Consider the following 27,029-nt stretch of genomic DNA (forward strand, 5'->3'; position numbering starts at 1 on the left):
TATGGTCCATAGGGTCGCAAAGAGTCGGACACGATTGAGCAACTAACACTTTCACTTTCATAGATGTTAACTATGTTTTATCACCCCATTTAGGAAAGGAGACTGGAGCTCAGAGAGGCTCATTGACTTGCCCAGGGTTATATGTAGCACAGCCCCAGGTGGGAGTGCTCTCTGGAGCAGAGTCTGGGATGGGATTTTTAAGAACACTGTTAGGCCAGCAGTTGCTGGGGGCTGATGTGATACTGAGGGTGTTGCTGGGGTCAGGTGGGCCCAGGGAACAGAGGCGCCTGCTGAGGGGCTGGAGACAGGGGAAGAAGAGCTCAAGCCTCTCTGGACTTATGAGCTCAGGGGAGCCAAGCTCTAGTTCTGGTGCTCCCCCATGGGTTGGGCAAGCTCCTCCTCTCTCAGGACTTGAATTTCTCATCTGTGAGATGAGGTGGGGGCAGGACCAATCTGCAGGATTTTATCCCATAGGTAGGAAACAGACAGTTGAGGCTCAAAATTCCCAGGCTCTGTGCAGGGTCAGACCCATCCGAGATGAAATGAGCTGCCTTGGGGCTGCCACCAGGTCTGGAAAGAGTGGGCAGAAGTTGGATGACCACCTGCCCAGGAGGCAGTCGAGTTTGGTCAAGTCCCACATCCACTAATCTCCAGTGAAACCTCCTAAACAGCCTGGGGTCAGCTGGGGATGTCCAGGATCCAAAGGCCAGCCTCAAATAAACCAAAGCCTCTTGGTTTCTTCCTTGGATCATACAGCCTGGCTGCTCCAACTGGAGCTTGTCAATCACTGGCATGCGATGCAGCCTCAGTCATGCCCAGCTCTTTGCAACCCTATGGACGGTAGCTTCCCAGTCTCCTCTGTTCATGGGATTCCCCAGACAAGAGTACTAGAGTTGGTTGCTATGCCCTCCTCCAAGGGATCTTCCCGTCCCAGGGATAGAACCCCCATCTCTTACATCTCCTCCATTGGCAGGTGGGTTCTCTAACACTAGTGCCACCTGGGAAGCCCATCAATCACAGGAGGGACCCCTAGTCACAGTCCAAGGGAAGAGCCATAGCCATGGACTCAAGCTGAAGTTACTTCCAGTCAACATGCACTCTTTGAGTGAGACTAGCACACTGTGTCTCCCTTGCCATCCTATGCACACCCCAGGGCAGAGGAAGCCCTACGGATGGCCCTGAGCAGCCCTGCCTCACTTCTGAAAGCATGGTTCAGAGCTGTGAGGAAGCACCCCAGCGCTTCAGAAGACCTCCCTGCCCTGGGGGACCCCAAACACCCTTTGAGCACAGAACCCAGCCCAACAAGGTGGACAGTCACAGCCCAGGGAGCTCACCCAGCTGCACACAGCTGGAAAAACAGTCACGGTAAGCTGGGCATCGCTGCAGACAGGGTTGGAAGGACTGGTTCTGCCCACCTGGGATGGCAGCACAGCACTAGGATGGCCCAGCAGAGACTTGGACAGAGGCCAAGACTCCTCCAGAGGTCAAAGGCAAGACAGGCTGCTTCAGGGAGGGGTGGGGGAGATAGAGAAGAAGCAGGGAAAAAGAACGAACGGGGTGGGGGGAGGTAGGGAGGGCAAAAACAAGGGAGGGGGAAGGAGGAAGAGGGGGGCCCTTCACCCCTCTTCAAACTCCCCATCCCTCCCTCTTCCAGGCAAAATATTCTTTCTCTAAAATAAAATAATCATCATCACTCCCCCTTCATCCCTTCCCTTTCTGAGCAAGAGCTTTGTAACACTAGATGGCTGATCCGAAAATAACTATTTTGCCCTTAGACGGAATCTTTTTTTTTTTTTTTTTCAACAGGAGAAGCTGAGATATTTTGAAAGCCACCCCCGAGGCAAGAAGGTTGTGCATAAGGCACTAATTGTCAGCGCTCCCCAAGGGCGGCCTCAGGTTGGCAGCGCCCGTTCCCGGAGGAGTCTACCTCCCTCCCTCAACCAGCCAGGCCAGCTACCCCAGCCCGGCATGGAGGAGATAAAACACAGGAACACAGATGATCTTACATAACCGAAGCGGGACTGAACATTTTCAGCAAATTACCTCTGTTATGAGCTCTGCCATAAAATCGCCTCACAAGTGAATTTAGTTTTTCTTCCCTCCGTGCCCAATCAATTAGCACATGAGTAATACCAAGCCCATTAGGACAAACCGATGCCGGGGGAGTTGTGTCATCTGCTATAGAAATGATTGCTTAATATACCAGTTGGCTCCGAGGAGCTCTTAGCCACACACAATCTTGCCATAATCAATAGCAACAGTCAAGCGATGCTGTTTCCAACGAGAACACTGCTGGGCAGCGCCAGAGCCTGGCCCAGGGTGGGGCGTGGAGCCGAGTGGGCCCAGAAACCAGTGCCCCTCCTGCGCCTCCCTCCTCCTCCCGCCTCCCTCCCCTCTCCCCGATGCCCTTCCAAGCCAGCCGGAGAAGCCTGTGGTGACTAAGAGAAACGGAAACTCAGAGGGAGCCGACAGAAAGGCACAGGAGCACAGGGACAGGCGGGCATTGTGGGGATGCGTTTCCAGGAGGGAGAAGGAGCCCCGCCTTCCTCTTTCCTCCTAGCAACCACAGAATGGGCTTTCCCTGGGAATATCTCCAGGCTCCTGGGAGACCAAAACCTCCATGGAGTTGAGCCTGTGAGCTGATACAAGTGCATATGTGTGTGCACATGGGTACCCGAGGGCATAAACAAGGTCAAGGACCTACACCTACTTGTGTGTATGTACACGTGTATGCTGGTATGTGCATGTGAGTGCACACCTGAGTCCAGGTGTGTCCATGTGCTCCCATTACTCCCAGTGGTCCTGCACAATTAGCCAGCCTGCCACGCCGCCAGTCTGTTCTGTCACAACCCTGGGTTGTAGGAACCCAGAGGTCAAAGCTAAGAGCATCTCCCCTGATTGAAGGACATGGGAAGTGGTGAGTCATGGTGATCCCTGACCTGTGTGCAGCATCCTGGAAGGATACCGGGTTTTGGAGCTCAATCACCTTCCACCCAGTGTCTGGGCCTGCAAGGGAGAGTGACTTGAGCTCCCCGGGCCTCAGTTGCCTCATCTATAAAATAGAGATGTCAACATGTCCCCAGAAGCTTGGGTGAAGAGTGAACACACAGAACGCGCTCAGCATGGCTGCCGCGAGCTCCTCCACTAAACCGAAGCCATGGTTACTAACCTCTGCCCTTCTGCTACCTCCTTGACTGCCAAGACAGAACCCCAATCTCTCCCTGCTCCTTGGGATTCACTCAGGAACCAAGCCTCAGGACTTTTCCATTTCCCTCCCAGATCCTCTGGGAAGATTTGTCAAGGTCCCAGGTATCAGGCAAATCCTAAGGGATTGAGGGTTTACAGCCTCAGCTCCTTCTCCCTTGCACAGACTCCTCTCTTCCTGGCTAGCAGGAGGGGCTCTCTGGCAAGGTAATTATTAGCCCTCATTGTCAGGTGGTGCTGCATTCAATCAATCACAAGATCCCAGACCTAGGGGGAAAGCTTGCAGGGGTATACCCAGTGGTCCAGCATCTCAGACACCCTGTAAGGGTCACAGGCCTTGGAAACCATCTAGCTTTACAGAAAACCATCTCCTTTATAGATGAGGTTTCCAAGGTCAGCCCTGGAGCAAGAATGAGGGCCTGCATCAACCCAGAGATGTGGGTCTGTTGTTATTGTTGTTCAGTTGCTAAGTTGCGTCTGACTCTTTGCAACCCCATGGACTGCAGCATGCCAGGCTTCCCTGTTCTTCACTATCTCCTGGAGTTTGCTCAAACTCATGTTCTTTCAGTTGATGATGCCATACAACCATCTCATCCTCTGTCATCCCCTTCTTCTCCTGCCCTCGATCTTTCCCAGCATCAGGTTCTTTTCCAATGAGTTGGCTCATCATGTCAGGTGGCCAAAGTATTGGAGCTTCAATTTCAACATCAGTCCTTCCAATGTATATTCAGGGTTGATTTCCTTTAGGATTTACTGGTTAGTCCAAGGCTCTCCAAGGGACTCTCAAGTGTCTTCTCCAGCACCACAGTTCGAAAGCATCAATTCTTTGGTGCTCAGCCTTCTTTAGGGTCCAACTCTCACATCTGCACATGATTACTGGAAAAAACGTAACTTTTTGATTATAAGTACCTTTGTCAGCAAAGACATGTCTCCACTTTTTGACACACTTGTCTAGGTTTGTCACAGCTCTCTTCCAAGGAGCAAGAGTCTTTTAATTTCATGGTTGCAGTCACCATCTGCAGTGATTTTGGAGCCCAAGAAAATAAAGTCTGTCACTGTTTCCTAGCATTGGGATTTTGCTCCCATGACAGCGGCGGGAGAGCAAGTGGGCACAAAGCGTACCAGAAGGGATGGACTTGGGCCTGTGAGAAGATGCTGACTGATGTCTGGGTGTCCAGGATTCAGGGGAGTGCGTGTGGAAGTGAGCGGCCAGTCTTCTGAAGTACTGTATTTCCAGAAGCACACTGAGAAAGAAGCCACTTCCCCTCCCTGGCCTCAGTCTACCCATCCATACAATGAAAGAAAGGACTGTATGAGCCCATCGTCACTCCCAGGTCTGATGCCCTGGGATTGAGTTGCAGGCTTCCTGGGGCATGTTTGATGTGAGCTAGCATCTTCTGAGGATGGAGAGGAGGAAGTGGAGAGAGCCTGGGAAGGTGTGAGTGCATCCCCAAGGCAAGGAGGCACTCCTCGAGCCCCATCCCTACACCCTACTGTGAGTGCAGAGGGAAGGGCTTTTTTTCACTTCCCTAGTCACACGTGTAAGTGACTCTGCAGAGGCAGAGGCAGGATGTGCTTCCCGATCTTTCACTCACTGTCCAGCCTCACGTGGTTATGTGGTCTCTCTGAGCCTCAGGCTCCTCACCTGTGAAATGGCATTAAGGGTGGCACACCCCCACCCCCCCCACCCCAGGGGTTGTCAGTGAGCATGCAGCGAGGAGCTCCTAAATGCCAGTCACTACAGGGAACAAAACAGATGGATATCCTGCCCTCACTTGTCTGTGATTCGGTGGAGGACAGATTAATAAGAAAAACAGAAAGAAAGTCAGGGGTGGTAAGCATTGCAGAGAAAAATCAGAGGGAATGGGGTGTAGGGGAGGGGTACACGGCAGGGCGGTTGCAGTTTAGTGAACAGGGCTGGAAGAGAAGAGATCTGTCTCTGGACCTCAGTTTCCTCATTTGCAAAGTGGGTATAAGACCTTACCCTCTCTTGGATTTTTATTAGGGAATAATTATGGCCCCTTTAAATTATGAGATTTGAGGCCTGAAGGGTGAAACAGAACCTAGGGGTGACTAGTATAAATGGGACTGCATGATTGATTGATTGAATGCATGAGAGCTTCTGTTACTGTGGGTCAGGGCCACAACTCAGGGCTGGGATGTCCCCACCCCAACCCCAACCTCCCTCACTACTGAGCTGGGCTAACATGAAGACTCACTCCCACCCCATCCTGTCTCCCCACCCACCCTCTGTGCCATGGGGAGCACGCAGCCTCTTCTTCTCCCTCAGGGCTCTCTCTAACCCAGAGCTCCAGCCTAAGCCCTGTGCCCCGGCCTCCTTGTCCCTATGCATAGCAGAGAGGACCGGAGACACACAGGCCTCCAATCACTGCACACAGAGGCAGGATTTTTGGTGAGTAGAGCTTGGAGACAAGCTTAGACTTGGAGACAGAATCACTGAACTTCAGTGCCAGCCCTGCTTCCAGCTGCCATGACACCATGAAATTTTGGGGGTCTCAGTTTCCTCATTTCTACATTGGGTATAATACCACCCACTCTATTATATCACAGAATTATTATTAGAGAAGAAACAACTTTTAAAAAAGAATTTATGTAGCTGCGGCATCTTCATTGCAGCATGTGGGATCCTTCGTTGTGACATAGGGGATCTAGTTCCCTGACGGGGAATTGAATCCAGACCCCCTGCATTGGAAGCAAAAAGGCTTAGCCACTGGACCACCAAGGAAGTCTCAGGAAGAATCATTTTTTAATGTAACGTAAGCAGATTAGTAAAGCAAAAGGTGTGTGAACTTCTAAAACAGAGGCTTGAGTTCTAATCCTAGCTAAGGAGCTTCCATTCCCCTGGATCTTGAACAAAGTCCTTCCTAAGGCTACTTCTTCCTCTGGGAAGTAAAACTTGCCTGGTGACTGATGTAAAGATTAACTAAGCTGAGTAGCTGTAACTTCTGCTCCCTTTATGAGCCCCTGACACAAGTGAGGCCCTAGAAAAGGGCCTGGAATTACCAGATGTTGCAGTAACCAGCCCTCAAGATAGTCTTCAAGGCCGGCAGGTACCCCTCGCAGATTGAATAGGCAGACCTTTGTAACCCACTGAGTTTTCAGAACAGATGGGGTATGACTTCCAAGGCTAGGTTGCTCAGACTTTCCTGCTTCTTCTTCTTCTTTTTTTTTTTTTTGATATGGACCCTTTTTAAAGTCTTTATTGAATTTGTTACAATATTGCTTCTGTTTTATGTTTTGGCTTTTCGGCTGCAAGCATATGGGATCTTAGCTCCCCAGCCAGGGATTGAACCCACACCCCCTGCATTGGAAGGTGAAGTCTTAACCACTGGACCGCCAGGGACGTTGGATCACAAGGCAAAACCACTGTTTTTGCCTTGCCCCCTGGGGTCACTCTTTGTGGAGGAAGCCAGCCCCACATCATAAAGACCCTGAAGCAACCCTATGGAGTGGCCCCTGTGTCGAGGAACTGAGGCCCCCAGCCAACAGCCAGCATCACCTCACCAGCCACGGGAGAGAGCCATCTTGGAAACAAATCCTACAGCTCAGTCAAGTCTTCAGTAGCCCTGCTGACATCCTCACAGCCACCTCAGGAGAGGCCTGGAGCAGAGCCACCCAACACAGCCACTCCTGAATATCACTATCCTGAGTCACCCGCAGCCTAGCTCTGTTGAATACGGTTTCAACTCTTATCAGGAAAGCTAACGCGACGTGGCCCACACACGTCAAACACAGCACTTCACGTTGACATCATTGTACTGACTAATTCCCACTCCCCGTCCATTAACCACAGAGTTCCAGGATCGCTGACTGGCAGAAGCTGTGAGAAATCACATGTGTTTAGGGCTGCATTCGCATTTTGACAGCTGGCACAATAGCTAACTGATGCAAATATGATGTTGGCCCTCTTTAACCTGATTTCAGAGGAAAGGAAAGTGCATGGAGAGGCAGGAACAAGAGGCAGTGTGTGGTCAGAAACCAGCCCATCACAGCGTTAGGATCTTATCTGTGTGCAAGTCCCAGGGGATGTGTGTGATTATTCCATGTGAAGGCCTGGGAGGTGATGGATGAGAAAGAATGGTGGAATACAACCACTCTTCCTGTCCAGAGGGGAAGGGTTATGACAGGAGGAAGGCCTATTGAAGCCCTGAGATGCAGACCCTGGGCCTTGGCACCGAGGAGAGAGTGAGTGAGCATGCTCACATTTCAACATCTGCTGTGTAAAGTCTGACACTGGTGCACTGCACTCTTGCCTGGTACTCAGATCCACAAACGCCCAGAGTCTCCCAGGAAGGGTTACTTTACTGTGATTTTCAGAAGAGGGGAAAATGGGCTCCTTTGCTCTCCCAACAGCCTGGCCGCCCTCTGCTTTTCACAGGTAATGGGGCAGGCAATTGCCCGTGGTGAATGAGTGGGACCTGTTACCTGTGGGTGGAAATGGGTAATGAGAACTTAAACCCAGAAGCATCCCCTGATCGCATTAGGGAGGCAGCTTGCAAAAATGATTAGGATGGTTTTAATATCCACCGATCGGATGGATACCCATCTCCTACAGCGACCTCAGACTCATTAACCTAGCAGTCCCGCTCAAGCAATCAATCTCTCATGCTGGTGGAGTGGCCTCAGTCCCAGACCTCTCTGGGGGGGCCTCCCAGAACCCAGAGCTTTGAAATAATTAAAATCCTATGTGGCATGCTGCAACCAACTCCCCTTAAGCAAAACTTGGATAACCCTTCAGATCTTATGTGAGCGAATAGCTTTAACCTTCCTGCCCTGAGCTGGAAAGCGGGGCCAGGGCCAACCCACTGGGGTGTATTCTGTTTCCTTTTACCTCCCTGCCATAGAAGTGCTCCTAAGAGGCACTGTGGTCCACTGGAAGGAGCACCAGAGCCCTGGCACTAGTTCAACGGCCAGTGACCATCTCATCAAGTCACATCCCCTCCCAGAACCTCTGTGTGGGGACAAGACGACCAGCCTGGCCCAGCCTACTTCTGGTCCTCTATCATGGATGACCCGTAGAATTTTCCCATGTGTTCCTGAGTTAAGTGCCTTGTGTTTTCCCTCCCAAAGCTCGCCGGCTCCTACCTGGCCACCGCTGTTCTTTTGTACTCATGTTGGCACTTTTTCCACTTTATGTTTCTTCTGCAAATCCTGTCATCTTTTCTTTGCAAAACTTCCCCCATCCCATTTCCTGACTCGTGGTTGAATTACATCAAGCTCCTCCTCTTAAATTTCCTACGCCAGCCTCTTCTTTCCCCTTAAACACAGCTTTCAACACATCGTCCTTCTGCTTCTAGACCAGCGGGGCCTCCACAGAGCAGGAAGCTCTCCATAAATCCCCCATTATGGCCTTGTCTTCTGGCCCCCCAAGACACGTCCTTCATCGTGTGGCTGCTCTCCTTCCTTAGCACCCCCGTCATTGCAGGCTCCGCTCCTCCTCTCACCTGGCAGCACATCATTCCTCACGCCTCCCATTGCCCTCCTGCCCAGCTCTGCCTGTCATCCTCACAGAAGCTGGACCTGCGTGTTTGTCTCCTTCTGGTCCCTCAACCCAGAGCTCCTGCCACCCCTACATCACTGACCTCCCAGCTTCACACAGACTCTGACTGACTTGAGGGTCACTTGCTCATTTCACTTTAATTTTTCTGTTTGAACAGTTTGCTTCTGCAGTCTGATGAGATCTTTTGAGAATCCCGTCAGCCACACCTCTGCAAGGCCTGCAGGTGTCTTGATCAGTGTAAGTACACAGCTAATGTTCCTCTTCTTTTAGTATTAGAGTGTCTGCCCTTGAGGCGATTGCCTGAGGAATACTTTGTTAGATTTGTATCCATAGAATTTAGAGCTCAAGGAACCCGAGAGACCTGTGGCTAGATAAAGAACTAAGTCCAGTCCTTGACCCATCTCGATGGAAGACTAGACTGTAGGATGAGAAGCAACATTCACTTTTTTCTGGACCTCAAACTTAAGATGGGGGAAAAAAAAACTTAAAAAGTGTTATCTGGGGGACTTTTTTGATGGTCTAATGGCTAAGACTCCATGATCCCAATGGGGACCCAGGTTCAATCCCTGGTCAGGAAACTAGAATCCACCTGCTGCAACTAAAGATAAGATATTATGTGCCACAAAAAAAAAAAAAAAAAAAAAGCATTAGCTGGGTAGCAGGAGAACTGGGTTTGAGTTGAAGTGCTGCCAATTTGTTTGCTGTGTGACTTTGGGCAAGTCATTTGACCTCTCTGGGCCTCAGTGAGGAATTGGTACCAAATGTACTGCAACGTGTACATTTTGCTTTAGAATACACACACACACACACACACACACACACACACCATTAGTTTTGCTTGCAGAACTTTGTAGGACATTGTCTCCAGACTGAGCAGGGAAGAAAGAACTTCATCTTAGAGGAAAACATAGGCAGAACACTCGATGACATAAATCAAAGCAAGATCCTCTATGACCCACCTCATAGAATAATGGAAATAAAAACAAAAATAAACAAGTGGGACCTGATTAAACCTAAAAGATTTTGCATAGCAAAGGAAACTATAAGCAAGGTGAAAAGACAATCCTCAGAATGGGAGAAAATAATACCAAATGAAACAACTGACAAAGGATTAATTTCCAAAATATACAAGCAGCTCATACAACTCAATACCAGGAAAGCAACCCAATCAAACAGTGGGGAAAAGACCTAAACAGACATTTCTCCAAAGAAGACATACAGATGTCTAACAAACACGTGAAAAGATGCTCAACATCGCTCATTATTAGAGAAATGAAAATCAAAACCACAATGAGATATCAGCTCACACTGGTCAGAATGGCCATCATCAAAAAGTCTACAAACAATAAATGCTGGAAAGAGTCAGAGAAAAGGGAATGCTCTTGAACTGTTGGTGGGAATGTAAATTGATGTAGCCACTATGGAAGATGGTATGGAGATTCCTTTAAAAACTAGGAATAAAACTACCATATGACCCAAAAATCCCACTCCTAGGCATATAACCTGAGGAAACCAAAATTGAAAAAGACACATGTATCCCATTGTTCATCGCAGCACTATTTACAATAGCTAGAACATGGAAGCAACCTAGATGTCCATCAACAGATGAATGGATAAAGAATGTGTGGTACATATACACAATGGAATATTACTCAGCCATAAAAAGGAACTCAATTGAGTCAGTTCTGATGAGGTGGATGAACCTAGAACCTATTATACAGATTGAAGTGAGTCAGAAAGAGAAAGATAAATATCGTATTCCAACACACATATATGGAATATAGAAAAATGATTCTGAAGAATTTATTTACAGCGCAGCAGTGGAGAAACAGACATAGAGAATAGACTTAAGGACATGGGGAGAGGAAAGGAGAGGGTAAGATATATGGAAAGAGTAACATGGAAACTTACATTACCATATGTAAAATAGATAGCCAACATGAATTTGCTGTATGGCTCAGAACTCAAACAGGGGCTCTGTATCAACCCTGAGGGGTGGGATGGGGAGGAAGATGAGAGGGAGGTTCAAAAGGGAGGGGATATATGTATATCTATGTCTGATTCATGTTGAGGTTTGACAGAAAACAACAAAACTCTTTAAAGTAATTATCCTTCAATAAAATAATAAATGGAGAAAAAAAAAGAACTTCATTCACAAGCCTCCTGAATCTAAGATGCTGAGAAGTGGTCCTGATGCCTCAGCAGCTTCAAGTTGCCCACACCACAGCTGCCTGCTGTCCTTTCCTCCCCATGCTGCCCCTGAGCCAGGCAGGTGAGCCCCCTTCAATCTCAGGCCGGCACCTCAGCAAGCCCTGGCTGCTCCCCCACCTTCCCTGAAAGCTGGCAAGGCAGGGCCATGGTGGGGCTGGCTCCCTTCTAGACAGGGCTCTCAGGGAGAATCACCTCGGGCTGGCAGCTTTAGCATCATCTGGACAGGTGGCAGCCGACTGAAACTTCCCTGAAGCCTGTCAGAGGAGCCTGTCAACTGCTCTTGGCCAGCCCTTCCCCTGGTGTGGCCTCGGTGCCTCCACCTCTATCACCGTGGGAAGCCAGGCCCCAGGTCAGGACAGCAGCCTTGCTCTCTGAGGGCCCATGGATTTCTGGACCAGTCTAGGAGGTTGTGGGGTTGATGTGGATGGTACCCAACTTGAAGGTATGAAGAGAGGCACAGTAAGAGGAAATTCTGAGAGAAGGAGGCCCAGAAGCAAGTTCCTCCCCCAGGGACAATTCAAGTGTGCAAGCGCATGCTAAGTCACCTCAGTCATATTTGACTCCTTGCCACCCCATGGACTGTAGCCCTTTGTCCATGGGATTCTCCAGGCAAGAAATACTGGAGTGGGTTGCTATGCCCTCCTCCAAGGGATCTTCCCGACCCAGGGATTGCATTCGCATCTCTTATGTCTTCTGCATTGGCAGGTGGGTTCTTTACCACTAGAGCCACCTGGGAAGCCCCGATTCAAGCATATCCTTGGGCAATACTGGGCTGGGGTGCCTACCAGTAGGCACAGAATGCCCAGTAGACAAGAGATCTCTCTTCTTCAACTCTTTATTTTGACAGAAACAACCACCCATAATCAACAAGGAGGACACCCATGGACACTTTCTAAAACAGTCCCCAACTTCCAGAAACATGGAAGGCCATTAATTATTGATCCTTTGGCAAGGGCTTTGCCTCTGTGGGAAGAAGCAGCCCTGAAATGCTCTCCTACATAGACCTGTAATAACTCCCTGTGTTCTCACCCACTAGATGGATGAGGAGGGGGCCACGGGCAGGCTGGCATTGCAGCCTCAGCCCCCTGTCCTCCCAGTCTCCCCTCCAGGTGCAGAGACCCCCAAAGCCAAATTGTTAGAATACTATCACCATTGTTGTTGCTCAGTCTCTCAGTCGTATCAACTCTTTGCGACTCCATGGACTGCAGCATGCCAAGCTTCCCTGTGCTTCAGCATCTCCTAGGCTTTTCTCAAACTCATGTCCATTGAGTCAATGATGCCATCCAACCATCTCGTTCTCTGTGGCCCCCTTCTCCTCATGCCCTCAATGTTTCCCAGCATCACCATTATCATCTAATAAAAAGAGCACCCATCCAGGCAGCTCAACTCCCTAATTGGGGCACCTCATGAAATTCCCATCACAAGCAAGGCCAGGGCTTGAAGATCAGGAAAAACCAAGCACTGAGAAAACAGATCCCACCTCGTCCTTATTTATGACACAGAGCATTTTATATATAAGAAAAGCCAGCCAAAATTTGCTTATAAATAATTGACTTCTCCAAGATTAAAATCTCTGGAGGGACTCAGTTTATTCACAACAAGGCGCTTCTGCCTACAGTGCAAATTAGGCCCTTTCAAACCTGTCTTATCTCCACCCCGAACGTTATGAAGAGTGATTTTTTTTTCCCCTTCATCCCCTGTAATAACCTTCAACTAACCTTTAAACCGAGTGAATAATTTAAATCTTATTTTCATATCAATGGAGGAGTCAAGCCAAGCAATTATCTTTTATCTGTATATTCTGTCGTCAGAGCGGCAGGCATAATCAAGTTTTCCCAAGCGAGCCAGATGAGAGAGAGAGAGAGGAAGAGTGAGAAAAGTGAGAGATGGTATCTGAAGATATTAATGCAACTATGAATTATTCAATAATGAGTACAAGATCTGTCATAACACATAAACACACACACACACACAACCTTATATCTGCCCATTGTTCCAGGCAAGCCAAGGCTGGCGGTCTGGAGGAGGGATACCAGGAAGGGGGCCCTGGCTAAGCATGACAAATCGGCAGATCATCTGCTCAATTAGGACGGAGAGCAGGTGCACGGGTCGCTTTTGCAGCCTAGGATGGCACTGTTGTGGGCCAAACAACAGGCAGAGGGAAAACACCTCATTTGTGTGACAGTGATTTAAAGCGACTCAAGCTATGATTTTGCTAAAAGGGATTCGGGGAGCAGAAAAAATTTCAGGGAGGGGGTGTGGAAGAGAAAAGGGAAGATAAAAAATAAAAGACGAGAAAAGGTTGAAATTCCCCACGGTGCTCATTACAATTCTACTGCACGCATCTCTTCCCGGGTCCCCCTGGACGGCCCATGATCATTTTTATTAATTCATAAAATATCGCACCAGTGATTGAGGCTGATGATTAGTGGGGCCGACAAACAGAAGAGCTAGTGAAATATTGCAGCGGCTCCTATCGGGTCCCTCCGAGTGAAAACACAGACGTCACATGAAAATTCATCCTCCAACTGGGCGGTGGGCAGCCAGGCTGGCTGGCTGAGGAAGCAGGCGGAGGGACCAGGGTGTCTGCCATTGCTCCTGCTGCCCCAACTGTCTCCCTCATTTAGACACCCAGTGGTATCGGCAGACATTTCCCGCCCCCACCTCCTGGATTATGGGAGATGCCTGCCTGAGACGGAAGTGTACTTTAACCTCCCGTGTGAAATGGATTGTCAAGCATTGGCAAGAGGTTCGCACTAGAAGCGAAGCTCCTAGCTTGGCAGGTGTGATGGCTTGTGTGGGATGAGCAAGAGAGCTGAGATCTCCCACACTCACCCCAGGCTCTTTTTGAAATGTCCAGGCGCCCCTCCCCCATCCCAGAAATTCCGTTCAATGGCAATAGAGGAACCCCATCCCTGTGTATCATGTAGTACCACTCTCACTGAACAAGTATGGAAGCTCATGGTTGGCTAAGTTCAATAGTAAGAGTGATGTCTCAAAGGTAGCAGGGGCAGAGGTCCTGGCCGCAGAAAAAGCAGTCAAATTTTGTGTTCAGTTGTAATGATCAATCATTCTCTCAGCTTTCTACTGTAATTCTTTTGCCTTCTAGTTGCTGATACTATTTTTACTAATTACTTTACTATGTGAGTCCATATTTTAAGACACATCAGGGACTTCCCTGGCAGTCCAGTGGTTAAGATTCTGTGCTTCCCCTTCCTTCCAAGGGGCACATGTTCCATCTCTGGGCAGGAAACTAAAATCCTTAATACCATGCATCTTGGTCACACACCATGTACATACTCTGTGATGCTAGGTAGGAAGAAAGAAAGACTAGGTCAGCTTTTCTCAACACTGGCCTCACTCCAAAGGCTTATTAAATGTGAATCTCAAGGAGGAGATGAGACATGGGAATCTGTATTTAACCAGCTGGCTAGGTGACTCTCTCTCACTCCCATTTGAGAATCACAGGCCCAGAGAGATCAGAGCTCAAAGTGCAGCCCTGGCTGCACTTTAGAATCACCAGAAGACCTTGTGAACGAAAAAATGGTTCCCTTGGGACTTCCCTGGCAGTCCAGTGGTTAAGACTCCATGCTTCCAGTGCATGGAGTATACAGATTTGATCCTGGGTCATGGAATTATCATCTCATATGCTGAGAGGTGCAGCCAAAAAAAAAAAAAAAATCACAAAAAAATGTGATCCCTAGGGATTTAGATTCAGTTGATCTGAGATAAGACTCAGGCACTGGTGTTCATTAAAATATTTCCAGGTGTTTCCAGGGGGCAGCTGAGATTGAGAAACACTGAGAAATGACATTACTAGAATCAGTCAGTTCAGTTCAGTTTAGTCGCTAAGTCATGTCTGACTCTTTGCCACCCCATGGACTATAGCATGCTAGGTTTCCCTGTCCATCACCAACTCCTGGAGCTTAACGCAAACTCACGTCCATGGAGTCAGTGATGCCATCCAACCATCTTACCCTCTGTTGTCCCCTTCTCCTCCCACCTTCAGTCTTTCCCTGCATCGGTGTCTTTTCAAATGAGTCAGTTCTTTGCATCACGTGGCCAAATATTGGAGTTTTGGCTTCAGCATCAGTCCTTCCAATGAATATTCAGGACTGATTTCCTTTAGGATGGACTGGTTGGATCTCCTTGCATCCAAGGGACTCTCAAGAGTCTTCTCCAACACCACAATTCAAAAGCATCAATTCTTCAGTGCTCAGCTTTCTTTATAGTCTAACTCTCACATCCATACATAACTGTTGGAAAAACCATAGCCTTGACTAGATGGACCTTTGTTGACTGGACTACTAAAATAGTCTCCCTGATTCTACCCTCCCAGATCATCTGTATCTGATTCCACACACAACCATTTATACAGTGCCCACTAACCTAGGCAGAAAAAAATAAATAAAAGAAGTAGAATGAATTACTTTAAATATATATTTATGATCCTATTCATTTTATCCCTGGACACAGAGTCCAGGCTAATTTGCATGCACAGATGAAATATTTCAGTTTTTAGTTAGAAAATAGCAATGCTATCTATAATGTGGGAAGAAAGATGCACTAAGTTCTTACATGATACACTCAAAATCCTTTTCCCTCTCAATTAGCTTGTGTAGACATCAAGCTTGCTGGGTATACATTCTGCATTTAATGTATTTGTATAGCTTCTACTGAGGTCATTTTAGGATTCTGAGCTCCCAAATCTAGAAGTATACAAAGGCAGTTTTCATCTTATAGGCTAGATTTCAACATATAGCTTTGTTTCTCTTAAACGAGTAGCTTAATTTTAGACTTAGCGCCAGCATGAATTATAAAACTGATTGGGTGGCCTTCTTTGCTTTAGCCACTGGGGAACTCTGGGCCAAATGTATATGCTGTGTATATTAACCTTTATCTCCTCTTTCTGCCTTAGGATATAAGTACACAAATATGGATAAAGAAAAATTAAGTAATAGGAGGTTGTTTTGGTACCTGTTGGATACTCATCTATCACCTCCTAGACCAGAAGGTCACAAACTCAAATGCCTTCGGGGAGCAGGCAGGCTGCATAAGTGAGTGGAATGGGCTTGGGGCACCCTAGTGAGAGGTTATGAAAACTGGGTAGCAATGTCCCATTATCCCATTTAAAGGCTCAGAAATTAAAAATAAAATGAGTAACCACTTCATTGGTCAATCAAAGCACATCTGCAGGGCAAATCCGGCCCCTTAATCCATGGGAGAATGCCCAGGGCCCAGGCCTCCAGGACATTTAGGTAAGGGACACTTCCCTCATTTTGGAGAGTTTGTTTACACAAGCAGCCAAATATTCACTTTGGAATAACCATTCCAGTCTGAATGGAGGAAAAGTATTAGATTCCTGATTGAAGAGAAGTCGGTGACCAGGAAATGTTTCATAAATGAGCTTTTGAATGAGGTTCATCCTTTTTGCTCTCAGAACTCTGCTCTGGAGTGCTATGAGTTATTATTAAAGCAATATATGCTCATCGTAGACAAAGTAGAAATATGGAAACATGCCAAAAAGAAAACAAAAGTGCATATAAGTGAGACACATGGAGGCACATAACCACTTAGCACCTCAGTGTATACATTTCAGGCATGTGTGTGTGCTTGTGTGAGTACAGGGCATACATCTACTTTTATTTCCAATTTACATTCTTTAGGGAACTTCTTTATTCCAGGGAAGGAGTTATTATTCTCCAAAATTAGTTTCTTAGCCTCCTAAGGAATATTGCATAGTAAATGTGAGAGTCACAAAATCTCTTTCAAAACCTTAATTAAGTGAGAAAATAAAATGGTAAAAAGAAAACCAGAAAAATATTTCACAAAATTTTAGAAGAAAACTTTCCTGAAATTAAAACTTACGTCTATACATTTTTTACTTTTTATTTTGTATTGGGATATAGTAATGCTCAAAATTCTCCAAGCCAGGCTTCAGCAATACGTGAACCATGAAATTCCAGATGTTCAAGCTGGTTTTAGAAAAGGCAGAGGAACCAGAGATCAAATTGCCAACATCCGCTGGATCACTGAAAAAGCAAGAGAGTTCCAGAAAAACATCTATTTCTGCTTTATTGACTATGCCAAAGCCTTTGACTGTGTGGATCACAATAAACTGTGGAAAATTCTGAAAGAGATGGGCATACCAGACCATCTGACCTGTCTCTTGAGAAACCTGTATGCAGGTCAGGAAGCAACAGTTAGAACTGGACATGGAACAACAGACTGGTTCCAAATAGGAAAAGGAGTACGTCAAGGCTGTATATTGTCACCCTGCTTATTTAACTTATATGCAGAGTACATCATGAGAAACGCTGGGCTGGAAGAAACACAAGCTGGAATCAAGATTGCCGGGAGAAATATCAATAACCTCAGATATGCGGATGACACCACCCTTATGGCAGAAAGTGAAGAAGAACTAAAGAGCCTCTTGATGAAGGTGAAAGAGGAGAGTGAAAAAGTTGGCTTAAAGCTCAACGTTCAGAAAACTAAAATCATGGCATCTGGTCCCATCACTCCATGGGAAATAGATGGGGAAACAGTGGAAACAGTGTCAGACTTTATTTTTTTGGGCTCCAAAATCACTGCTGATGGTGACTGCAGCCATGAAATTAAAAGACGCTTACTCCTTGGAAGGAAGGTTATGACCAACCTATATAGCATATTTAAAAGCAGAGATATTACTTTGCCAACAAAGGTCCCTCTAATCAAGGCTATGGTTTTCCCAGTGGTCATGTATGGATGTGAGAGTTGGACGGTGAAGAAAGCTGAGCACTGAAGAATTGATGCTTTTGAACTGTGGTGTTGGAGAAGGCTCTTGAGAGTCCCTGGGACTGCAAGGAGATCCAATCAGTCCATCCTAAAGGAGATCAGCCCTGGGTGTTCATTGGGAGGACTGATGTTGAAGCTGAAGCTCCAGTACTTTGGCCACCTCATGCGAAGAGTTGACTCATTGGAAAAGACCCTAATGCTCGGTAGGATTGGGGACAGGAGGAGAAGGGGACGACAGAGGATGAGATGGTTGGATGGCATCACTGACTCGATGGACATGGGTTTGGGTAAACTCTGGTAGTTGGTGATGGACAGGGAGGCCTGGTGTGCTGTGATTCATGGGGTCGCAAAGAGTCGGACACGACTGAGCAACTGAACTGAACTGATAGCTGATTAACAATGTCATGATAGTTCCAGGTGAACAGCAAAGGGACTCAGCCAGACATATACATGTATCCATTTTCCCCTACACCCCCCTCCCATCCAGGCTGTCACATAATATTGAGCAGAGTTCCCTGTGCTATACAGTAGGTCCTTGTTGGTTATCCATTTTGAATATAGCAGTGTGTGCATGACTTTCCCAAACTCCCTAACTATCCCTCCCCCCACTACCCCCAGCGACCATAAGTTTATGGTCTGTGAGTCTCTTTCTGTTTTGTAAGTAAATTCGTTTATATCATTTCTTTCTATATTCCACATATAAGGGATGTCATACAGTATTTCTCCTTCTCTGTCTGACTTACTTCACTCAGTATGACGCTCTCTAGGTTCATCCAGGTTGTTACTATTGGCACTATTTCATTCCTTTTAATGACTGAGTAATATTTCGTTGCATATATGTTCTACATGTTCTTTATCCATTCCTCTGTCGATGAATATTTAGGTTGATTTCATGTCTTGGCTCTTGTAAGCAGCGTTGCAATGAACACTGGGGTGCATGTATCCTTTCAGATCAGGTTTTTCTCTGGATATATGCCCAAGAGTGGGATTGTCGAATTATATGGTAGCTCTATTTTTAGTTTTTTAAGGACCCTCCACACTGTTCTCCACAGTGGCTATACCAATTTACATTCCCAAAAACAGTGTAGTAGGGTTGCCTTCTCAAAAAATTACATCTGTACTTTAAAGCAGAAAAAATGCAGAACAAATCATACCACAACATATCTTGATGGAGTTACTAAAATGATAAAAGTAATATCAAATCTCAAGTTTATTCAGAGTGAAAATACAAACCATATCTAAGAAGCAAAGTCAAATGACTTAGAAGTTATTCACAGAAATATTGTATGCCAGAAAACAATTGTAAAAATATCTACAGAGTTTGGAAATGGGGAAATAACCTGTCAATTTTATGCACAAGCAAAATTTCCACTCATGTATTGGGTTGGCAAAAAAGAAGAAAAGATACATCAAAACCAAAATTTAACACCCAATCTATCCTAAACCTCAACCGAAGAAGGAAAACTTAGAAGTTCTAGAAAAGAACATAGGAGAAAATCTTTGCAACTTGTTGCAAAGTTCTATTAGATAAGAGTGAACAAAGGTTTAGAAATGAAAGAGAGCAATAAAGAATGGGAAAAAATATGTGCAATATGAAAATAGACAAAGGATTTGCGTCTAGAATACAAAAAGAGCGCTTATGACTCAATAATAAAAGACAACCTAATTTAAAATGAGCTCATATTTAAGAGATCCTTTACCAAAGAAGATGTCTGAAAACTCATATAAACACATCAAAATAATAAGTACATAAAAAAGGCTCATCCTCATTAGTTATAGCAAACACAAATTATAACCACAAGGAGACAGCACTTTATATCCTTTAAATGTCTAAAACAGAAAAGACTGACAATCCCACGTGTTGGCAAGAACATGGACCAAGTAGAACTCTCACCCACTGTTGGTGGAACTGTCAACACAGTCACTTTGGAACACAGTGTCAGTTGCTCATAAAGCTAAACATACATCTATTATATGATCCAGTCGTTTGAACACTAGGTATTTACCCAAGAGAAGTGAAAACATATGTCCACATAAAGATTTTATACAAGCATGTTCATAGCAGCTTCATTTGGAGTAGCCCCAAACTGAAGACAATCCAACTATCCATTAACAGGTAAGCAGTTCAACAAATTGAGATATTACCATGCAATGGGACACAACCATTAATAAAAAAAAAAAAAAAAACTCCTAATAAACACAGCAACATGCATAAATCTCATGGACATTATGCTAAGCAGAAGTTGTATGCAGAAAAATATAGACTTATTATTCCTTACATATGAAGTTTTAGAACAGACTAAAATAATTATTGTGATGATTATTTTAAGGGGTAAGTGATGAGGAGAGATTAACAGTAAAGAGGTACAAGAAAATTTGGAGGAAGATGGAAATGTTTTATTATCTTGGTTGTAGTAATAATGGTAATGTGGGTACAGACTTTTGTCAAAGTCAACAGCTTTTATACTTAAATCAGAATGTATGAATTTTATTGAATGAAAAGTATACCTCAATAAAAGTATAATTTTGTAAAAAAAAATTAGTAAACCTGTAAATACAATTATAATACATGTAGTGGATAGTAAGAACTATTTTTCTTAAAATGAAAAGATCTCTTGAAGCACAGTGGTAAAAAATCTACCTGCCAATATAGGGGACACAGGTTCCATCCCTGAACCAGGAAGATTCCACATGCTTTGACGTAACTAAGCCCATATGCCACAACTACTGAAGCCCACACACCTAGAACCTCTGCTTCACAACAAGAGAAGTCACCTCAGTGAGAAACCTGTGCACTTCAACAAAGAATAGCTCCCACTCTCTGCAACTAGAGAAAGCCCGCAGGCAGCAATGAAGATCCAGTGCAGCCAAAAAATAACTAATTAATTAAAAAAGGAAAGTTCTTTTTAATCCCAGTAGATCATCTGGAAGTGGATGTGAACCAACAAATGAAAACAAGTAAATGAATAACAAATAGAATGTGAAAAGATGCTCAACCTTACTTATAATTAAAAACACATAAAATAACATTCATGATTTCTCATCCACTAGATTTACCAATATTCACAAGATTTATAAAACAGTGTTTCTTGGGATACATGGAACCCATACTCTAATATACCTCATCATTTTTTGATGAAATTGATACATTTTTACAATGAGAAATTTCAAAAACAAAATCAGTTCATCCACTCTTAGGTTCCAAATGACTTCATGACTCATCATTGCTCGTGAAAGGACACAGTCCTTAGCCTGGCAGCCAAACCCTCCGTGCTCTGGATCAATTTTACAGCATCAGCAGTATTTTTTGATGCACATTCCCTCATTGAATCTTTCCAACAGCCCTATGAATTTGGGTCCAGCTGGGCCACTTTGGACTCCCAGTACTTAGCATAGTGTCTGGCACACAGTGGATGTTCAATAAATATTCAATATTCATCACTTCTACTACCTATATCAAGTCTCAGTCTATCTCACCTTTATGATGTGCCTAACCTCTGCAAAATGTTGTCTGAGGTAAAGGAGCAGGAAGAAAGACTGGAATGCAAAGGTGAAGTCATGGTCCCTCCTTGTGATTATGGAAATCAAAGAGTTCAAGTAGGATGTCTGGCCTCACAGTCATACCACTTCACCCCTGCATCTGCAAAGTGTGGCCAGGATGCCAAGGATAGCACCAAGATGACCTGGGACAAGTGGACAAGACTTCCAAATTCATCTTGATTTCTTCCTTGAGTTCCTCTCATTGTCTCCCAACTCCCACACTCATCAGGACCTCAGGATGTTGTCCTGGCATCACCTGTTCCTCCTTTCCTTATATATCAGGAGCCACCAGAATCTGATATTTCTCTTCTCCAAAGTCTGGTACCAAATCCAGGACCTAGAAGAAAGGGTGTTAACTAAAAATGATCCTTAACTAGAGGAATGAGTCCCTGATGGTGTTAGTGGTGGGAGGTGGGATCTCTACGTATAGAGAACTCCTTTCCTCCTATATTCCTATGGACACAGGATATATCTGATTATCACAGCTCACACCACTGAGCACCAGGATTAAGTCAGTGGCACTGGCTGACTGAACAGTTGTCCCCACTTCTCACACTTCTCCCTGAGCACTGAGCCCAAAGCAATGGAAGAGAGGGCAAATCTTTCAGAGGGTGGAGGGCCTGTCCTCAGTCAAAGATCTATGAGTTAACCAGGCAGCTCTAGTAATCATACCACTGTGTGATGTCCACAATAGATTGAAGATGCCCCATTGGGAATGGTGTCCTGAGCTAGACTGGCTGCCAGCTTCTCCCAGACTCATCCAAACCTTCTTGGGGAGCTCTTCTGGGAGTGCAAAGAAAAGAGGATGAAAGGGAGCATCAAGGAAGTTCCCCCACAAAGGTAAGAGTGAGTAAGTCATTTGAGGCACTGGTGGTTTACAGACACTGAAATCTGGAGGCCCAGGAGGAAAACTTTTAATGAAAACATCTCTTTCAAATACCTTCCAGGATTTTATTTAAAGAAGCGATTCCTTCAGAAATGTAAGTAGGGGGTTCCCAGGGTCTAGGATGCTTAAGGCCAATCAAAGAGGAGCCTCAGGCTGTAGGTTCAACAGAGGGACTCCGGAGGAAGGCATCCCTCAGAGAAGGAACAAGGCACTTGCATTAGGGGCTGACACTGATTCAGCTGGAGAAAACAAACAGCCCAGCTCCAACCCTCCAGATGATGTTGGAACAGAGAGACAGACACGCAGAGGACAAGTGCCTGCTCCTCTCTTGGAATCTGTCCCTCTGGCAACCTGCTTTCCCTTCCAAAGACCCCTGCACACACAAGAGATCCCTGTGGGCATTCCCACACCACAGCAGACCCTGGTGCCCACTCTCTCCAGGCACCAGGCTAAGCTGGCCAGTCACTGACCCTTGTTTTGTCATTCTGAGCTCACAACCACCTGTGAGGTAAAGACCATTACTGTCCTCATTGTTATGATCAGAAACCGGGCTCACAATGTTAAAGAAGTTGCTGAAGGTCATGTGCCCTGTGAGAGAGAAGATGTGAACCCAGATGTGTTCAGGTATGTTGGGTGCCATGCTGGTGGCTCAAATGGTAAAGAATCTGCCTGCAATGCAGGAGACCCAGGTTCAATCCCTGGATCGTGAAGATCCCCTGGAGAAGGAAATGGTTACCCACTCCAGTATTCTTGCCTGGTGAGTTCCATGGACAGAGGAGCCTGGCAGGCTATAGTCCATGGCATCTCAAAGAGTCAGACATGACTGAGCGACTAACTCACATGCGCGCACGCACACACACACACACACACACACACACACACACGCTCTCCCAAGAATCGTATCTGAGGGGATCCTGGGTGAGAGTTGGAGATCCCACGAGATTCATTCTGTTCAACGGTGCAAATGATCAGGCTAACAACCCAGCTATACTCCAGCAAGGTTTGAGAGGCATAAAATCAACGTACTTGGAAAGCATGAAATGATGTACTTAATTAAGTCGGCAACAGCAGCTCAGAGTAGCATCGTTTTTATTCTCCTATCGGCTTCTTATCACGAGGGACCCAAAGTTCAGAACATTATGGGATGGGGTAAGGTGTTCTTTTTCAACAAAATTTTAGAAAAGTAAGTTTCAATCTCAATTCTGCTCCCACTTGCTCTGTGTGTGGCTTTGGGGCCCGAGAAAGGAGGTGAAACATAAGCTGGGTCTTGGAAGATGGTTGCATTTGGGGAGGATGGGATGGAGGGCAAGGTCTGGAGGCGGGCAGTCCTCTCCTCTGAGAGCAAGGGTCTCTATTTCCAGAAGGAGACAAGCTGTGCCTATAACGCTGTCTGCAGTGCCATCGTTCCTGCCAGGAGATTCCCCCTTACCGGAAATGTTCACTGACTCTTGTTGAAGTAATGCCTATTGTGCTGATCACAACGCACAAAGCTTGCCCATCATGCTCATCTCCCATCCTCAAGCCAAACTGGTGTATACCATAAAAAAACTGTCACTGTATATACAGCATTGATCTATGTATAAAATAGATAGGGCTTCGCCGATGGCTCAAGTGGTAAAGAATCCACCTGTAATGCAGGAGACACAGGAGACTTGGGTTCGGTCCCTGGGTTGGAAAGATCCCTTGGAGGAGGAAACGGAAACCCACTCCAGTATTCTTGCTGGGAAAATCCCATGGAAAGAGGAGCCTGGTGGGCTATGGTCCATGAGATCTCAAAGAGACACAACTGAATCGACTGAACACGTATGCATGCATAAAATAGATAACTGATAAGAACCTGCTATATCGCACAGGGAACTATTCAGTGCTCTGTGGTGATCTAAACGGGAAGGAAATCCAGAAAAGAGGAACTATATGGATACCTATGACTGATGTACTAGGAACTCTGCTGTAGGAACTAACACAGTGCTGTAAAGCAACTGTACTTCAATAAAAATTAATTTTAAAAAAATGAAAAATAAAATAAAAAAGCGGATATGTGGATATGTATAACTGATTCACTTTGATGTACACCTGAAACTAACAAACACAGCATTATAAATTAACTATATTCCAATATAACTTTTTTTAAATCTAAAAAAATGCTGTTCCCGTAGGGAGTGGTGACCGTTTTATTAAATGGATCCAATTCAAAGAAAACCATTCATTTTGACAACACTCACATGGGGTGTTCCAGTAGGAGGTAGTACCTCCACATCTGATAGACACCCCCAACATGGAGGGAGATAGTGGGGACCAAGCATCCCTAACAGTTACAGTATGATATCAGATCGCAGGAACTGCTTTACACTTTCAAGCAAGAACTAACTTGGATTCTCAGAGCAAAAGAAATCATTCCCTCAACTTTGAGAACATGCCCAGTCTCCCAGACCTTCCCTAGTTTCTTCAAGAATGGTCTCTATGCCAACTTAAATATTGCATTTGGTTGGGAGAGGAGGACCCACAAGCCCAGAGTGGAAGTCAAATTATTCCACAAATACTGCCTACTTAAATAACATTTTAAAAAAATATATCATGTTCAGTGGTGAAGAACTACTAAATTATTGAATTCCCTGAAGCATCCTACAGGCTTTAAAGTAGCTCATGAAACCCCATAAAAGAACGTCATAAATAGTCGAAAAGGAATGCTGGGCTCCATGTCAGAATGCCTCTATGAGCCAACGCTAAACATCTTCATGTAATCTTTCCACTTAAACCAATGATTAAACAGATTAAACAGATGATTAAACAAATAAAGATTAATGGAACAAGTAAAGTAATCAAATCTGTATGGGTGTATAAATGAATGATTCCAGACAATATTAGAACAAATTGTCTAAAACTAATAGCGAATGCTTCAGTTCAGTCCCAACAGCTTTTGTTGGGCTCTCGCTTGGATGTAATCAAAACATTGGTTTAAACTAAGATGGATATGCGGCTCTAAGATGTCAGTTTCTTGAAAGAGAAAAATAAAACAAAAGCAATGTCTTCGGTAGGGAGGTTGGTACTGCCAATAGGGTTGCACAACTGAAGGGCTTGTGAATCTTGTGTTAGGGATATGTGGAAGCTTCACGTCGCTCTCTTTTGTCAAAGAGGCTCTGCTCACATGATAAATGTGAGTCGAAATAAGGTGGATCTGAGAGGAAGAGAAAAAACTTCAAATATCCTCCAACTTTTTTGTTGTTTAGTCGCTAAGTCATGTCCGAGCGTTTGCGACCCCGTGGACTACAGCATGCTAGGCTTCCCTGTCCTTCACTGTCTTCTGGAGTTTGTGCAAACTCAACCATGCTCATCCTCTGTCTGCCCCTTCTCCTCCTGCTCCCAATATTTCCCATCATCAGGGTCTTTTCCAACAAGTTGTTTCTTCGTGTCAAGTGGCCAAAGTATTGGAGTTTCAGCTTCAGCATCAGTCCTTCCAATGAGTAACTCTTTAGAAGTGTTAAGTGTTAGTTGCTCAGTCATGTCTGATTCTTCGTGACTCCATGGACTGTATCCCACCAGGCTCCTCTGTTCATGGGATTTTCCAAGCAAAAATACTGGAGTGGGTAGCCATTCCCTTCTCCAGGGGATCTTCCTGACAGGGGTTGAACTCAGGTCTCCTGCATTGAAGGCAAATTTTTTACCATCTGAGCTATGAAATCTCTTTTAATTATCAATCACTGATATGCTAATTACAGCATTTGCTTATCTGTTCATTCTTTCCTGGGGAGTAGGCCAATTATTCCCAATGCACTGTGGGAAAGAATAAAATGGAATTTCCTAGCAAGAATGCTCTATTTAGATTTTTTTTTCATTAATTAAAACTAGTGTGTTTCTTGCCCCTACTTAGAGTAGTTACTTGATTTCAACCCTACTGGCTGATTCAGGGGTTCTAATTTGCCACTCATTTGTAATTCCTAGCATAGGGAATCTAAATCCTTGTTAATCCAAGTGTGGCCCTTATGTGGGAGCCCCAACCTGTTGCATTGGGATCTACATTTTAACATTTATCTCAGAAAGTGTTTGAGAAGCACTGATATGTGTAGTTTGGACCCTGTGAAATTTCCTAGGCAAGTTGACAAATGGATGAAGAAGGGGAAGGGCCATTTTCATTCTTCAAGGTAAAGCTTGTACCAAATGCTTTGAAAAAGTTGCTTTGGGAAGAGTGGCTCTAAAACAGGAGGGAAGGGGGCAGGGCACAGCCTTTAAAAGAATGACATAGCCGTAGGATATGATGAAAACTGATTAGAACCAACTAGGTTCAATATGGTAGGATATTCAACTTCCAGTGGACATTGAGCCTCATCATACGCTCATTGTAACCCAGAAGCAAGCTAAATTACACACCTGCCAGTGCCATGACAGTTCCAAGGCCGACCATCAAAGACTAAAATGTGGGCGATGGCCCATATCCTGGAAATCTCTGCCCCTTCTCCAAAACAGTTGGAATAATCCTCCCATTCATTAGCCTATGACATTATCCAGCCCATTGAAACTAACCATGTTGTATTTCAAGGCCACTCTCACCTTCTGAGATGACCCACACTCTGTCTGTGGAGTGCGTTTTCCTTTAAACAAATCCACTTCTTACCTATCTCTTTTTCTATCAATGAATTCTTTCTGCGATGAGGCATCAAGAACATGAGTTTCATTAAGTCCAGAAACTGGGTGTGTGATCTCAGTTAAAAAACCACGGATTCATGTTCCAATCTGAGCTGCATGGTTTCAGCTGAGGTGTGGGTGAGTGACATCTGCTGCAAAGTTTCAGCCAGGACCACAGAGCCTATCACTGTAAGTAGATCTCACGTATGCTGTCCGCTCAGTAGGGCCTGTCTACTGCCGTGCCTGCTCTCAACATGCATTCACTGTAATGGA

General features: G+C 45.4%; 2 long non-coding RNA genes across 2 annotated transcripts in view; one reads left to right on the forward strand and one right to left on the reverse strand.

Annotated features, from left to right (window-relative positions):
* Nucleotides 1–17,919: 17,919 nt before the first annotated feature.
* On the reverse strand, nucleotides 17,920–22,568 carry LOC145512476 (uncharacterized). Its single transcript, XR_014058514.1, has 3 exons — nucleotides 22,191–22,568; nucleotides 21,923–22,033; nucleotides 17,920–21,587 (listed from the first exon to the last, which is right to left on the reverse strand). It is a non-coding gene; the product is annotated as an uncharacterized LOC145512476 (long non-coding RNA).
* A 139-nt stretch (nucleotides 22,569–22,707) lies between these two features.
* Nucleotides 22,708–27,029, forward strand: part of LOC145512475 (uncharacterized) — a 46,165-nt gene continuing 41,843 nt past the window's right edge. The window contains exon 1 of the long non-coding RNA XR_014058513.1: nucleotides 22,708–22,760. This is a non-coding gene — a long non-coding RNA (uncharacterized LOC145512475). The remainder of the gene's footprint in view (nucleotides 22,761–27,029) is intronic.

Source organism: Giraffa tippelskirchi, chromosome 7 (assembly GCF_054371585.1).
Source record: "Giraffa tippelskirchi isolate mGirTip1 chromosome 7, T2T-mGirTip1v1.2.pri, whole genome shotgun sequence".
Lineage (NCBI taxonomy): Eukaryota > Metazoa > Chordata > Mammalia > Artiodactyla > Giraffidae > Giraffa > Giraffa tippelskirchi.